The sequence below is a fragment of the Phalaenopsis equestris genome, unplaced genomic scaffold (assembly GCF_001263595.1).
Source record: "Phalaenopsis equestris unplaced genomic scaffold, ASM126359v1 Scaffold000695, whole genome shotgun sequence".
Classification (NCBI taxonomy): Eukaryota; Viridiplantae; Streptophyta; class Magnoliopsida; order Asparagales; family Orchidaceae; genus Phalaenopsis; species Phalaenopsis equestris.
This window is the reverse complement of record NW_018165135.1, coordinates 60,306-74,025: the sequence shown is the minus strand read 5'-3', so window position 1 is coordinate 74,025 and position 13,720 is coordinate 60,306. Positions and strand designations below refer to the sequence as shown.

Sequence of the window (13,720 nt, the reverse complement as noted above, 5' to 3'; positions counted from 1 at the left end):
TGTAGGGAACCTATGACGGGGTAGAGCTGGCAGGATGAAGACGCCCAAGAAATAATATTGTTTGATCTCGGGTGATAACTTATTGAAATAGCTTTTAGTAATTTCACATTTTTGCATGCTCTTTTTAATTTCACATTAGATAAAGGCTTAGCCCAATTGAAATAATCTCCTATATAATTGTGAGTACGCAAACTTGCAATTCTCTTGAGTTAGAAAAAAGATGAAATTAGAAAGTTGATGTACACCTGTTGACCTCACTTTTGGTTGTGGTTTAGTTTTCCCTCTTTAGTAGCCTAGGGTCTAGCCATAGGATTTTCCTAATGACAATTACTAGAAAACTAGAAAAGGAACCCTCACCATTAGAAACTCTAAACTCTTATTTGCTCAACTTGAAGTTTCACATATTGGTCTAACCTCTAGCACTTAGTAGGTGGGGTCACGATAGGGGAACTCAAGAAGAGTCCCCATAGGACTGCTTGACCTAAGGGCTGACCCTAGGTGTTTGTCTGGAGCTAGTTCACTCACTTACACTCACTATCACATATATTCACTTGCAACTCTAAACCTAAAATTGTTGACTTTGATCTCTTAATCTTTTGGGAGAATCATGTAGATGGTCCCCTAGAACCATTAGCCCTAGGCTAGGGTTTAGTTAAGACCAGTACATGGAGGACCCAAATGGGGATTTCAGACGACCCAAATGGGGATTTCATTGGTCCAAAGCTTATATAAGGTGATTGGCACCCAAATTCTACCAAAATATCCAACTTGGCTTTTTGCCCCTAAATCCACCTAAATTACATAAACACCCCCAAACCGTAAATTTGGCCAAAATTCCTAATTTCACCCAAAATACCCAAATAAGTACAAAAATTATTTCAAAATTGCCCAAAACCACCCAAAATTTCCAAATTTACCAAATAGCCCTCAAATTTGCCAAAATTACAAAAAAACCCTCGGTGGCCCAAACTTTCCCAAAAACATCTAAAATCACTTCAAATGTTTCCAAAACCAATTTGGACACTTCAATTGAACCCAATTTGACCATTTTGACCAAAACCACCCAATTTCCTTTTAAAGACCCAATTTCCCCAAATTCACCTCAAATGTCCATCAATTTGGCCCCAATTATCATCAATTTCAATTCTAAACTCAATTCCATCTTTCATTTTATCAATCCTAACCAAATCTAAGCCTAATTGACCAATGCTTTGAGCTCAATTTTGATCCAAGTCAAACCCACAATTTTGACCATATGACTTAACCCCACCAAATTGAACCCCATAGCCTACTCAATTTGCCCCAATTTAAATTCTAAACTCTTCATAACAATCCTACACATCAAATTGGACCTTCAATTGGCCTTGTTTAAGCCTCAATTTCACTCAATTTCAACCCACATTCAAAATCCCCAAATTAGCTGTCTCCAAATTTCACAAAATTGAATGTTCAAACCCCATAATTGACACCCAATTGATGTTGAGAACTCCTCATGATATTCCCCTAGACTATTTTCAACCATCAATTTGAACTTAGCCCAACCAAAACCCAAGTCTAACCCAACACTCCTAAATTGACCAAATACCCAAAATCCTCCAAATTAAGCCTCTAAACCAATTCAAAATCACTCCAAACCTCTTGTGGCAATCATCTAAACATTATTGCTCAATCAATTGAGCTCGATATCATGGTTATCCTAACCCAAACCAAACTTCTAGCCATTTTGACCCAAATTGAACCCCTTCACCAAAATTGACTTAGTCATGCTAAAGTCACCAAATTAAGGTGTCCACAACCACTAAGCACACCCTATTGACCAAGATAAACCACCCTAAACCCACCCAAGTGAGCTATGGACCAATGGGTCCCTAAATTAAGGGGTCTTAACCATTTTTGGGCCTTATTTAAAAATACTTTGCCATCATCACTTGTAATTGGGAGTAAATCATAATTAACTCTCTCCTGACCTCCTTGAGACAAGAAGTGACTAAACCCTGGTTAGCCACCTCCTCATCTGCTGGAAACAGTCACCCAAAGGAGCCCCCATTGGCCTAAACTCTAAATAAAACTCACATGAGCTGGCCAAGTCTGATTAGTCGCTAGAGATCTCCATCCCTCCACATAAGCATCAATTTGCACCCACCAGTTGACCCTGGTGGCCAGCCCAAGTCTTTCTATTTAATCAGCCCCCTCCATGGAAAAAAGAGACCTAACCAAAATTCTTAGGAAAACTCTGTCAAAATCTCACTGGAGACTCTCCAAGCATTCCTAAGCTCAAGCCAACCATCTTCCCCCTCAGGTTCCCTCTGTGAGAGTTCAATTTTGAGCTAAAAATCAGACCGAAACCAGGAAATTCTTCCCCACACCTTCACAGTCCACTAAACTTTAATTAACTGTGCACACACCATCCTCATAGTGAGAGAAGTTGACCCCCCACAAAAGCCCCCTCTCAAACAGCCTCTAACCTAGCTCTAGGCCAACACCTGAAATCGAGTTTAATCAAAATCATACCTAGATAATTCACCAGGACTTGAGACTATATCTGGAGGTTCTTTGTATCCAATCAAAGCTACCACAACTATCTGATTGAGGCATCCCCTCTCAGACAAAGGTATTGAGATCTAACCCTAACACGAGCCTATTTTGATTCTCCATATGTATTTATTGTGTGTCATACCTTATAAACCATATAGATGTGTTTGTCTTAAGTAGATGAAGGTCTAGAAACAAATCTCATGTGATTTGGTTGTGATTTGGTTGAGTGAGTTTAGGCAGAGATCTTAAGGTTTTAGTGTGAACGGCTTACTGGTTAGGTCACTTGGGGATGATGACCGGATGTTGTCCGATCGCGCGTTTATCCAGTGGACGGTCTTAATGAAGCCGAACAAGGATATGGTCCATAAGCGCAGTCCGCGTGGCAGAAACGTGGCTGGCAGCATCAAATGGCGGAGCACCGCGTGTTCCTTTGAAGCTGCATAAGTAGAAAAATAAAAATTTTTGAATTTTTTTAAATGCCTGAACTTCAAAAATTCATATCTTTCTCTAGAAAAATCATAAAAATAAAAAAAAAATATTAACTTGCTCAGTTAATAGAGGAGAATAATGTGGACTGAAAATAAAAATTATTTTCGTATTTCCTGATTTTTAATGAATTAAATACCCTCTTAATTATTTTAATTCATTATAATCAAACGTTGCTTACCATGAATTGAAATTTTGAGGGTTTGTTCCTCATTACAAAGATTATGTTCTCTGATTTTTTCAAGGTCAGAGGACATCTCTATGCTTCTAACCTTAATTTTCAAGCTAAGGTGACCATTTTGGCTTATTTTAATTATATAAATTAAAAGATCATTTGAAAAACTATGAGAATAATTTTAGTAGTTTTTTTGTGGTCAAAGAAGTCTAGGAAAAATAACATGATGTCTTGAATTATCTTGTAAATTTCAATAATTAATTAAATGTAAATATCTTGTGTTAATTTATGCAAATTATATGCTTATCAAAAATATACAAAATAAATCCCACATTGTTCATAAAAATCATGTTTAACCATTATAAAAATTTGAAAATTATTTGATTAAGTTTAAGTATTAAAGTTGATTTTCTAAGAAATTTTGTATTTTTATACAAAAATAATTATATTAAATTAAATACAATTGAGAAAATTATGAAAAAATAATTTTCTAAGTTCCTTGTGATCAGGAGCACTTGGGAAAAATAAAAATTATTTTTTATAAAATACTTAATTTTTTAGCCTTATTTTGAATTTAAAAATAATTAAAAATTTCAAAAATATCAAAATATTTCAAAATATACCTAATTGTTTTCTGATCACCTCAGGCTCATTAAAATATTTTTTTCTAATTTTTCTAAGTTAAAAAAATAAATTTTAAAAGCTTAAAAGTGAATTTTCCTTATTTTCTCATTACAGTAATTATAATAAACCAATTAAAAATCATAAAAATACAAAATTTGATTCTAGAATTTCCTGAACTCAGAGAAGTATAATAAAAATATATATAAGAAAATAATTTTGGATATAAATTTGATGATCAAAAAACTATTTTCTATTTAATTAAATCATTGAAGCTTGTTAAATTCAAAAATTGTTAATAATAATAATAATAATAATTTAATTAAAAAAATCATGAAATTTTGCCTGAGTGCTTCTCTGACCTGAGGGAAATCTCTAATAAAATTTCTCATAAATAAAAATTTTGTTTTGGATAGTTAAATAAATCAATTTTGAAAACCCTATTTTTTTGAATTTAAATAAATATTAAAATTAAATTAAATTAAAGAGAAACCACATTATTCTTCTCTGATATTTCAATTAACTCATGGATATACCACTCTAAGTGCTAAAATCATTTGAGTTGTGTTGTGTTTAATGAGTTATGAGGTGAAGCACCCCAAGGGCAAGATAGTCATTCTAGATTTTGGAGCCTTAATCAAAATTTAAGATTAATCAAGGGAAAATGGGTAATTTTGATCTTAATAAATATGTTTGGTGATTGAAATACAACGGGATTAAAAGGTAGAAACTCACTCACCACCCTTACACAACATCAACAAAATCATAATTCTCCTAATCTTCATTACTTGAAAGTCAATTAAGATCACATAATTCTTAAGTGATGGGCTTAAGATAGAAAATATGATAATTTACTTTTCTTAAGCCCAAAGTTGAGTCCGAAGTTGAGGATGATGTGATCATTCAGTAAGGATATATGTCACTTGAATTAAAATTTTGATAATCACCATTTCACATATTATGATTTTTGAAGGCGTGGTAGTGACCTAGGTTCAATATTTAAATTCAATTGATCGGATTTAGAAGATATTATAATTGGTAGTTATTAATTGGTGATTAACACCTTTAAACACTACAAGCCTGACCTTAATTGTGGACACCACAATATTAAATGACTTAAACTTGCCTTAGGGGCACCCACTCACATAACCTTTAAATGAAACATCAATTAGTTAATTGGGTATCCTATCCTCAGGATAATTAAATTGTCAAGTTTCACTGAGCGACGAAATAGTCACACTTCAACCTCGGTTGATTAATGAAACAATATGATGAGTCCAAAATGAACTCGGAATATTTTAAAAGATCTTCAACATGGTCCAAGCTCATGCCTCGAGCACTTTAAATTCTTTTGGACATTCTGCTAATTGGACTTGCCATATTTTGTTCTAAAATCATCATCTGGAATTTTTTGAGATTCAATAAAATCATAACTCCGGTTTTGGTAGCTAAACCTTCATCTACTCCTGCGATTTAAATTCCTTGCAAAATTATATAAATGTCTTGCAAGTACTAACATTTCAGGTGGAGGAACGAGAAGAATCGACAGATACGCTTTTAAGTTATTACATTTAGCTTTTTGTATTTCAGCTTGCATGTTAAACAACAATGTCACCCAATATGAAAACTAAAACTGTTAGGATAGCCACACAACCAAAACCAAAATGAAAAATCAATCAAGATAAAATTTACCGCCAACAAATTCAAAATATAAGACAACTCAAAATTTAATCACAAAAATCACAAAACAAAAATTGCAACTAAATTAAAACACCTCTATTAGATGATCGAGAATCCCTCAGGGAGGTAATCTACGGTTACTAACGAGTTTTCCCATTAACTAAATGAAAGTATGAAACTCATTAAGTTGAGTTTAGTAAATTCATTTGAACTAAGTGAATTCAAAAGAAAATAGTGATACCAGAATGAGGGAATCGTAGGATCCTAACCGGTGTCGCTCAAATCAACTTTAATATGCCCCAGAATATTTAAAGAACCATAACCATAGGAACATTTGATTTAACATCATAAATTGACATAATAGAAAACTTAAACTCATCACGACGAGGAGCTTGGAGCTAGCATTGTGGGCATTGATCCCTAGATACTTAATGCTTATGCATAGTATAACAATAGTTCTGATGGTATTTTTCACTTATGTTTTCTTATTTTGCAACAAAACCAAAAACTTGATTCTGAAAAAAAATAAGAATTTAACTTTTTAATTTATATATATTTATATTGGGATACTACGTAAGTATACGAGATGCCAAATAGAAGCAATAATATTCTTTACCAATACTAGAGATGCTATAAAGAACATTGGCTAATTTAAAGTTTGAATAGTTCTGAAGACCGGCTAGGCAGAGAAGATACTAGCTCTCACTCTAAAGTTCCCTCGATTCCCTCTACCTGGGGGCTAACATTCTCGTATTAGAACCTAAAACAATAAACCAAGTTGGCTTTGGATTAACTAAATCAAGAAGTAAATGAAGTGCGTGGATTTAAATCATCACAACTTCTTCCAACATTAAAGATCAATACTCTCCATAACTTCCATCCAAAACTTAATTACTTATCATTTTAAGAAGAAAGATAAAGAAAAATACAAAGAATCCATTGAGAAAACAAACCACACTTTAGTTTAACATTGTCAAACCAACAATAAGTCTCAATTAAAACCAAAATTAGCCTAAAACAAAAAGATAAAAACTTATCTAAAGTCCTCCACCAAACTTCTGAAGTTCCTTTAAATCTCTTCTCTTTTACAATCACTCAAAACAAAATAACAAAAAGGATAAAGTTAACAAAAAGTGGTTCCTGAAAATCTGTCCGAACTAACTCTCTAGAGAAGAACTTTCAAAACAAAAATAAACTTTCAAAACTTGCCAATATTTTCAGGACAAACCAAAAAAAAAAAAATTCAAACAAATTCAAGCAAACAATGAGTATTCACTTGGTTAGCTCTCGAGTTGAATGTAAGTTCGTGTGGTTTCCCATCCTGACCTATTCACCCTGTTCATATCTTGGGTTGGATGTGAGTCCATGTGATTTCTATCATAACATGTTAAGGTACCTTATAACCAATAAAGTAACAAACAAACAGATAAATAAACAAAATTTAATGAACAAATGAGTTTTTTTTATTAGATCTTAGGTTGGATATGTATGTGTGGATATCTGGTGCTTAGGTGCCAAAACTCTTTTGCACAATTTTTGACTTTTTTGCTCCAAATTTGGTCTTTTTTTCATTCCTTTAAGCATTTTTTTTCCATTTTTACTTATATCTGCAAGAAAACACAAAAATAACTTCCATTAAATCGTAATAACTCAAAAATAGGTATAAAAATATGTCTAGAAATACTATATATTCTAGGTGTATCACTAACCTACAACACAAACATCTTCATCAACAAGAGGATCTACAACATCATATCTTTCCTTAGAATTAAACAACAAGTCATAGAATTTTTGAGGTTGTTTGTTTATGCAACTTAATCCTCAACTCATATTTAGGTCTTTTGTATAGCTCTGTTGAACAATATAAGTTATAACTCACCTTAGGATTCCTAAGTTGTTGTTCGCCATGACCTAAATCCTCACATCTTTCAGGCTATTTGTGTGATCATTTCACATGAATGTAAGCCCTAAAAAAATAAAATTGAAGAATGAAATATTTAAATAATTTCTCCTCAAAACCGAAGCCAAAAAATAGGATAGACTGGGAAGTCACGGAGGTTCTCCTCCGGATCTATGACATCCCCTAGTTCTTCCTCCTTTGGATTCTACAATAATTGGATTCTACAAGAAATGTTCCAAAGTTGAGTCATTTCCCTTTCACACAACTTTGTCCAATCTTGTTGAAAAATCCTATCCTTTTGATTTTTTTGAAGATAATATTTCCTGATTTTTATCGAGAGTTTTCTTGGGTGACTCCGGTCATTTAAGATTTAATTAATTATAGGGGTTTGCTCTTATAGGAAACTTTTCTGAACCCAACTTAATATAAACCTCATTTAATTTTTCATATTAAATAGGGAACTTTTCGGCTTATAATAAAATGGTTTCACAGACCAAACGAATGTCATATGTTTCTTAGTTTGTTTGATCGAGCCTCACTCTCAAGTCTGTGTTTATCTTTCGGGATAGAAGCATGGTTTGAAGTGCAGCGCTTTTTCATTTAAACTATGAAAGATAGTAAATCAATTTGATTTCATATTTTTTAAAAAATTATATATATATATATATATATATATACATATATATGTAAAATAAATGCATTTCCGAAGCGGACGACGTGATTTCGATTCCGATAGCCGATCAGCTTCCAACGGACAACCCCCCAAACCAAAATAGTGCCGACAACACCAGTATATCAACAATAAGTCGTGACGGGTCACGAAGGTCCTATTTGATTGGCATGGGGGCAGTAATCACCGTGAATATTTTAGACACTTGTTGAAATATTGTAAAGGTCGTAGTTAAAAATCATGATAATAGTTGGTCATGTGGGTCGTAGATGGTTGTTTCAGAAGCTTTGGTTGGCCACAAAAACCGAAGTAGAGAGTTGCTGGAGTAGTGAGTCACATAGGTTGTAGTTGGTCACATAGACCATAGTGGTAAGATGTGATAACGCCCTTAGGTCATAGAGGCTAGAGTTGAGAGTTGCATGAGTTGCGGACTGCGTAAATTGTAGTTGGTCACAAAAATCGTAGCAAGGAGATACAATAATGTATGTTGGTCATAGAGGCCAGAGTTGAGAGTTACTTGAATTATTCCTTCTTTCGATTCTACAATAAATGTTTCAAATTTGAGTCATTTCCTGTAGGTCACCAAGACTGGTGTTGGTAGCCACATGAGCTGTGAGAATGTCCGTATGTTGCTTCAATTTGTTTTATTATTATCTTTTTATTCATAAAAAACTACTTAATTTTCTTTTCGTGTAATTAAATATAGGTTCTTGGCCTTATAGGAAGCTTTTCCGAAGCCAGCTTAATATAAACTCTATTTAATTTTTCATATTAAAAAGGGGAATATTTATTGTTTCACATGAATATAAGTATTATATTTGAACATTTATTGCTTATTATGGTTCTCAAATCATCAATTGATATGATTTATTTTCATTCGATGTTGATTAAATATAAATTTTTCTTTCTTATTATAAAGGACAAATAAACCCAACTTTTAAAAAAATAGATGAATAAGAAAGAGGGGATATTAATAAAAAGAAACACCTACTCTATTTTCATTATGAGACTCAAAATCATCTGATATCTTTTATAGCTAATTCCTCATACTTTAATGCACTTTAATGCAAACTGGTCATGCAACAAAGAACATTTCACTTTCAGTTATCTCATTTATGTTCATTAAAATCTTATTTATTGGAGTTTAAAGAAGCAATGAATTATTGTACACTAATTTAATATAACTATATACTACTTTATTATAACCTCTGTATTTGAGCTCTATTGGATATGTTTTCTTTTTAATGAAGTTGGTGTTTCTCGCTCCTAGCAACCAATGATTGTAACGATTTATTAGCATGAATTTTGATTTCAATATTATTTTTTACTATCCGATGAAACAAGTCGCTTTAGATTATCATTTTATTTAGGAACAATTCATAGGAGTTGAGAGCTACATGAGTTGCGGACCGCGTAAGCTGTAGTAAAAAAAGTTGTAGCAAGGAGATACAATAACTTCTGTTGGTCATAGAGGTCAGAGTTGAGAGTTACTTGAACTATGATAATGTTTGTAGGTCGCAGAGACTGGCGTTGGTAGCCACATGAGCGGTGAGAATGTCCGTAGGTTGCTTCAATTTATTTTATTATTATCTTTTTATTCATAAAAAACTACTTAGTTTTCTTTTCGTTAACATCCTATTAGTCAGTTTTGTTGTTGAAACTATTTTATAAAAAAACTGTCGCCTTCAATTTGTCATTCAAACTATAGTATTTGACTTGGCATTTGTAAAGAAAATTTTTATAAAATAGAAACTATTATATTTGAACATTTATTGCTTATTATGGTTCTCAAAATCATCAATATATATGATTTATTTTCTTTCGATGCTAATTAAATATAAAATTTTCTTTCTTATTATAAACGACAAATAAACCCAACTTTTAAAAAGAGGAGATATTAATAATAAGAAGCTCCTATTCTATTATCATTATGAGACCCAAAATCAAGTGAGCTTTTATAGCTAAAAATCTCATCCTTTGGACGAAATTGGAAGAGATTTTAGAAAGTGGTTTTTCAATTTTATGGCTTTGTGGGTGATTTCGAAGTAAAATTGGTTTAATTTTTCTATTTTTTTAATGAGTTATAAATGAGAGAAAATATTTAAAAAATTAAATATCTTTTTTAGTTAAGTATTTAAAAAATTAAAAATCATTTCCATTCGGATGTGTTTTTTGATTTTGAGAATTTTTTGTATGTCTGAATTTGTGTGGGTATTTTTTTTTTTGTTGATATATTTGGAATAGTTATGTTATTAAAAGGGGTTTGGAGGATCTGAGTTGTTATCAGATAATGTGTCATACAACAAGTGATGGTGAAAAATAAAAATCTAATTGATAGAGGACAGTTGGCTTTATTGTTTCCAATATGAGAGAAATCACAAGACAAGAAAAAACAAACATTTGTTGTCGGCGGTTAAAAAATATTGGTTAATAATAGGCGACATGATGATCAATAGAGAGAAAAAATAGCCGCAAAAACAAAAATGTTGGAAGTTGGACGGAAATAAGACTTCTTTGGGATCAACTTTATTGTTTTATTTTTGTGTTTGTTTTGTTCTTACTATGTGTCCGTTTAGTGTTTTATTCATATATTTTTATTCTTTGTTTCTAAAAATAAATTAACGTGTATTAGACAAAACACAAAACAAGTTTTAGCTGCTTTAGTCTTTTTAAAAATAATTACACCTTAATCAAATATGTCAAATGTCTTTTATTTCAAATTAAAACATAAGCAATACAAAATAAAACAAAATATAAAAATATAAAACACAAAAGTGATCCCAAACAAGCCCAAGAAGCTTGTTTGGGATCAATTTTGTTTTCTTTTTTACTTTTATTTTTAAAATATATTTACATAGTGGGTTTTTATATATTTGTATTTTTAATTTTTAAAAATGAATTAACATATTTTAGAAAATACTCGAAAAATTTTTAGTTATTTTGAGCGTTTTTAACTACAATCATACTTTAATCCAAAATGTTAAACATGTTTTGTTTTAAGCCAAAATATAGATTAAAAAAACAAAAAATAAAAAATAAAAAATAAAAGTGACCCCAAATAGCCCCGAAGCTTGCGAAGTTTTGTAACTTGCCCACCTGCTCAATTATATCAAGTGTGAGGGCTCTAGGAACAATGACCTTGTACACGGTAGCAGATATATTAGAGTTAATGTAGCAGAATAATTTGTGCACTTGAGGGGAAGTATCCATCAGATTCCGAAGATCGGTGCGCCGAGCAGCCAAAACTTGAAGCTGGAACCAGCAAAAAAAAGTGATTTTAGCGAGACCGCATAGTTCAGACTTCAGAAGCAGAAACTACAATACTTAATAATAGTTGAATCTCAAGAAATAAAGAATCCTGTATAAGTTTAAGATCTAATTTCTAAATTTCAGCTTTAAACTTAGCTTCCGCGGTCAGCTTGAATGTTTGTTTCAGTATGAATATACAGACGTCATAAAATACTATGGAAGTTAGATATCAGATTATACACTAACAAAAATCGCCTAATTTTAAAGTAGAAGAACAGCAAAAAGCATGATTTATGTAGGTGAGACTGAAATATTCATAAAGAAAATGATATCAAATTAATGTCAACTCAAATTCGGTACAATAATTTAGTTCTCTGATCTACTTTGAGATATTTAAGAAACAAACTTAAAGCCGATAGGAAACTTTTTCACAACCCCACAAATAAAAGCAATTCTGCACTCTCTTGAAGATGATAAGAAAATTAATATATATATAATAGTAAAAAAATGCAAACCCAATTTGCTCAAGGGAAACAATAACAAGAAGCCTTTATCCCACTACGTAGGGTTGTCTACACGAATCCTTTTTGTCTGTTGTGTCCTATCGAGTATCATATTTCATTTCATTATAATAAATTAATATTATTTTTATGCAACAAGCCCAAATCTTTTTTAGGCTTGGCTCTACCTTTCTTAGCATGTCTTATTTGAAACATCTACTCTCCTAACAGGGTCATCGGGTGATCGACATTTAACGTAATCAAACCATCTAAGGCGACTAATCTAATATTGTTTGTCATTGGAACTACTCCAACCTTGTCACAGATACATTCATTTCGCATTTTGTCTCTGTAAAGCCACTCATCCGCCTAAACATTATCATCTCAGTAGCACTTAACTTTATGGTTCTCTTTTACAAGCCAACATTATGTGCCATAAAGCATTGTAAGTCTCACCACCATCTTACAAAAATTTCCTTAAGTGGTACTTTTCTATCCCATAATAGGCCCAATGCATTCCTCCACTATAACCATCCAACTTGAATTCTACTAATAGCACCCCCATTCATATCACTATCACATTGAACAATAGACCTGAGATATTTAAAACCTATTCAAACCCCACCCATCTTCCATCCCGATGAGCAAAGTTTGCGATAGTTCATAAGAGGTATGTATTCGAAAATAAACACAAGCAAGGTCAATTATGTTGCTTTCTTCAATAAAGTTAAGCAAAGTTAACCAAGATTCCATCCAGAAAGAGAAACACAAACTTGGAAAAGAAGTTGGAGCTGGAGACCTAGGGTTTTAACGCTCTGGATGGCAGGAGCTGGAGTTCTAGGTTTTATCTCGAAGAGAATGTCGAAGAAGCAAGGAGAGAAGGGGTGCCTAACCGACTCTCTGATGTTAGGAATGCAGAATGAATGCCGAAGAAGAAGGAGCGCCTGGGGCAGAGCTCGATCGGCGAGGGCAGCGGAGTAATTGGGATTAAGGGCCGTTTCCGTTTGGTTTGAGCGTTTTTGAAAACACTGCATGTTGGGCCGGGTTTCAGGATAAGCTGCTTATCCAAACTGCCTCCAAACAGACCCTAAAAGCAACGACTGAAACGCGGCTCCCAGGGATGATCGTGCGGGCGATATTATATGGAAAAATAAAAATAAAACGTTGTTTTACAAGAATCAGGTAAAACACGAGTTTTTAAAATACGGCTCACTATCTCAAATGGACCTTAAGTCGAAAGTTTTATTGTAAATCCTGACTAACAATCAAAGTTTAGGTGTTTGGGATGTGAACGCATAAGAATTGAGTGACACGAATGTAAATATTTTTAGTTTTTACAGACCACTCCATCCATAACTAAAGGCTATAGGTGGGGTGGCACGTACATAACGAAATATTTATTTATTTTGGGTATCGGAAGTCATGTGAATTTTCTTAGTTTATTGACTTTGTATTATGTTTGGATTGAAATTTATGTAAAAGATTTTCAAAAGATTTTATTTCCATATATAATATATATAAATACGAGATTTTCAAACACATTATTTCCTAAAATAAACCACTGATCTATAAGAACAGTTTAGTACCCACTAACCGATCCAATTTTAATTAAAATCACTTTAGTTCCGCCCAATTTAAATAAAATTTTTGAAACAGATTTTATTTCCATATATAATACATATAAATTCGAGATTTTCAAACAGAGTATTTCCTTAAATATGAATTTATCCGTTGCCTCATTCTTGGGCAGCTGCTATATATAACATGCATACATTTAGTTTAATCCGTGCTTCAGTCATTCTCTCCCACTCATCAACTCACTGTCTCTCTCCCACGCACCATCGCCTATCCTCTCCCACTCATCAACAATGGCCACTACAATTTGGGCGGCGCAGCAACTAGAT

The 13,720-nt window shown here is 32.6% G+C and overlaps 1 pseudogene; it reads right to left on the bottom strand.

The window, feature by feature from the left end:
* Positions 1 to 12,850, bottom strand: part of LOC110030304 — a 15,490-nt pseudogene extending 2,640 nt beyond the window's left edge.
* Positions 12,851 to 13,720: the final 870 nt, after the last annotated feature.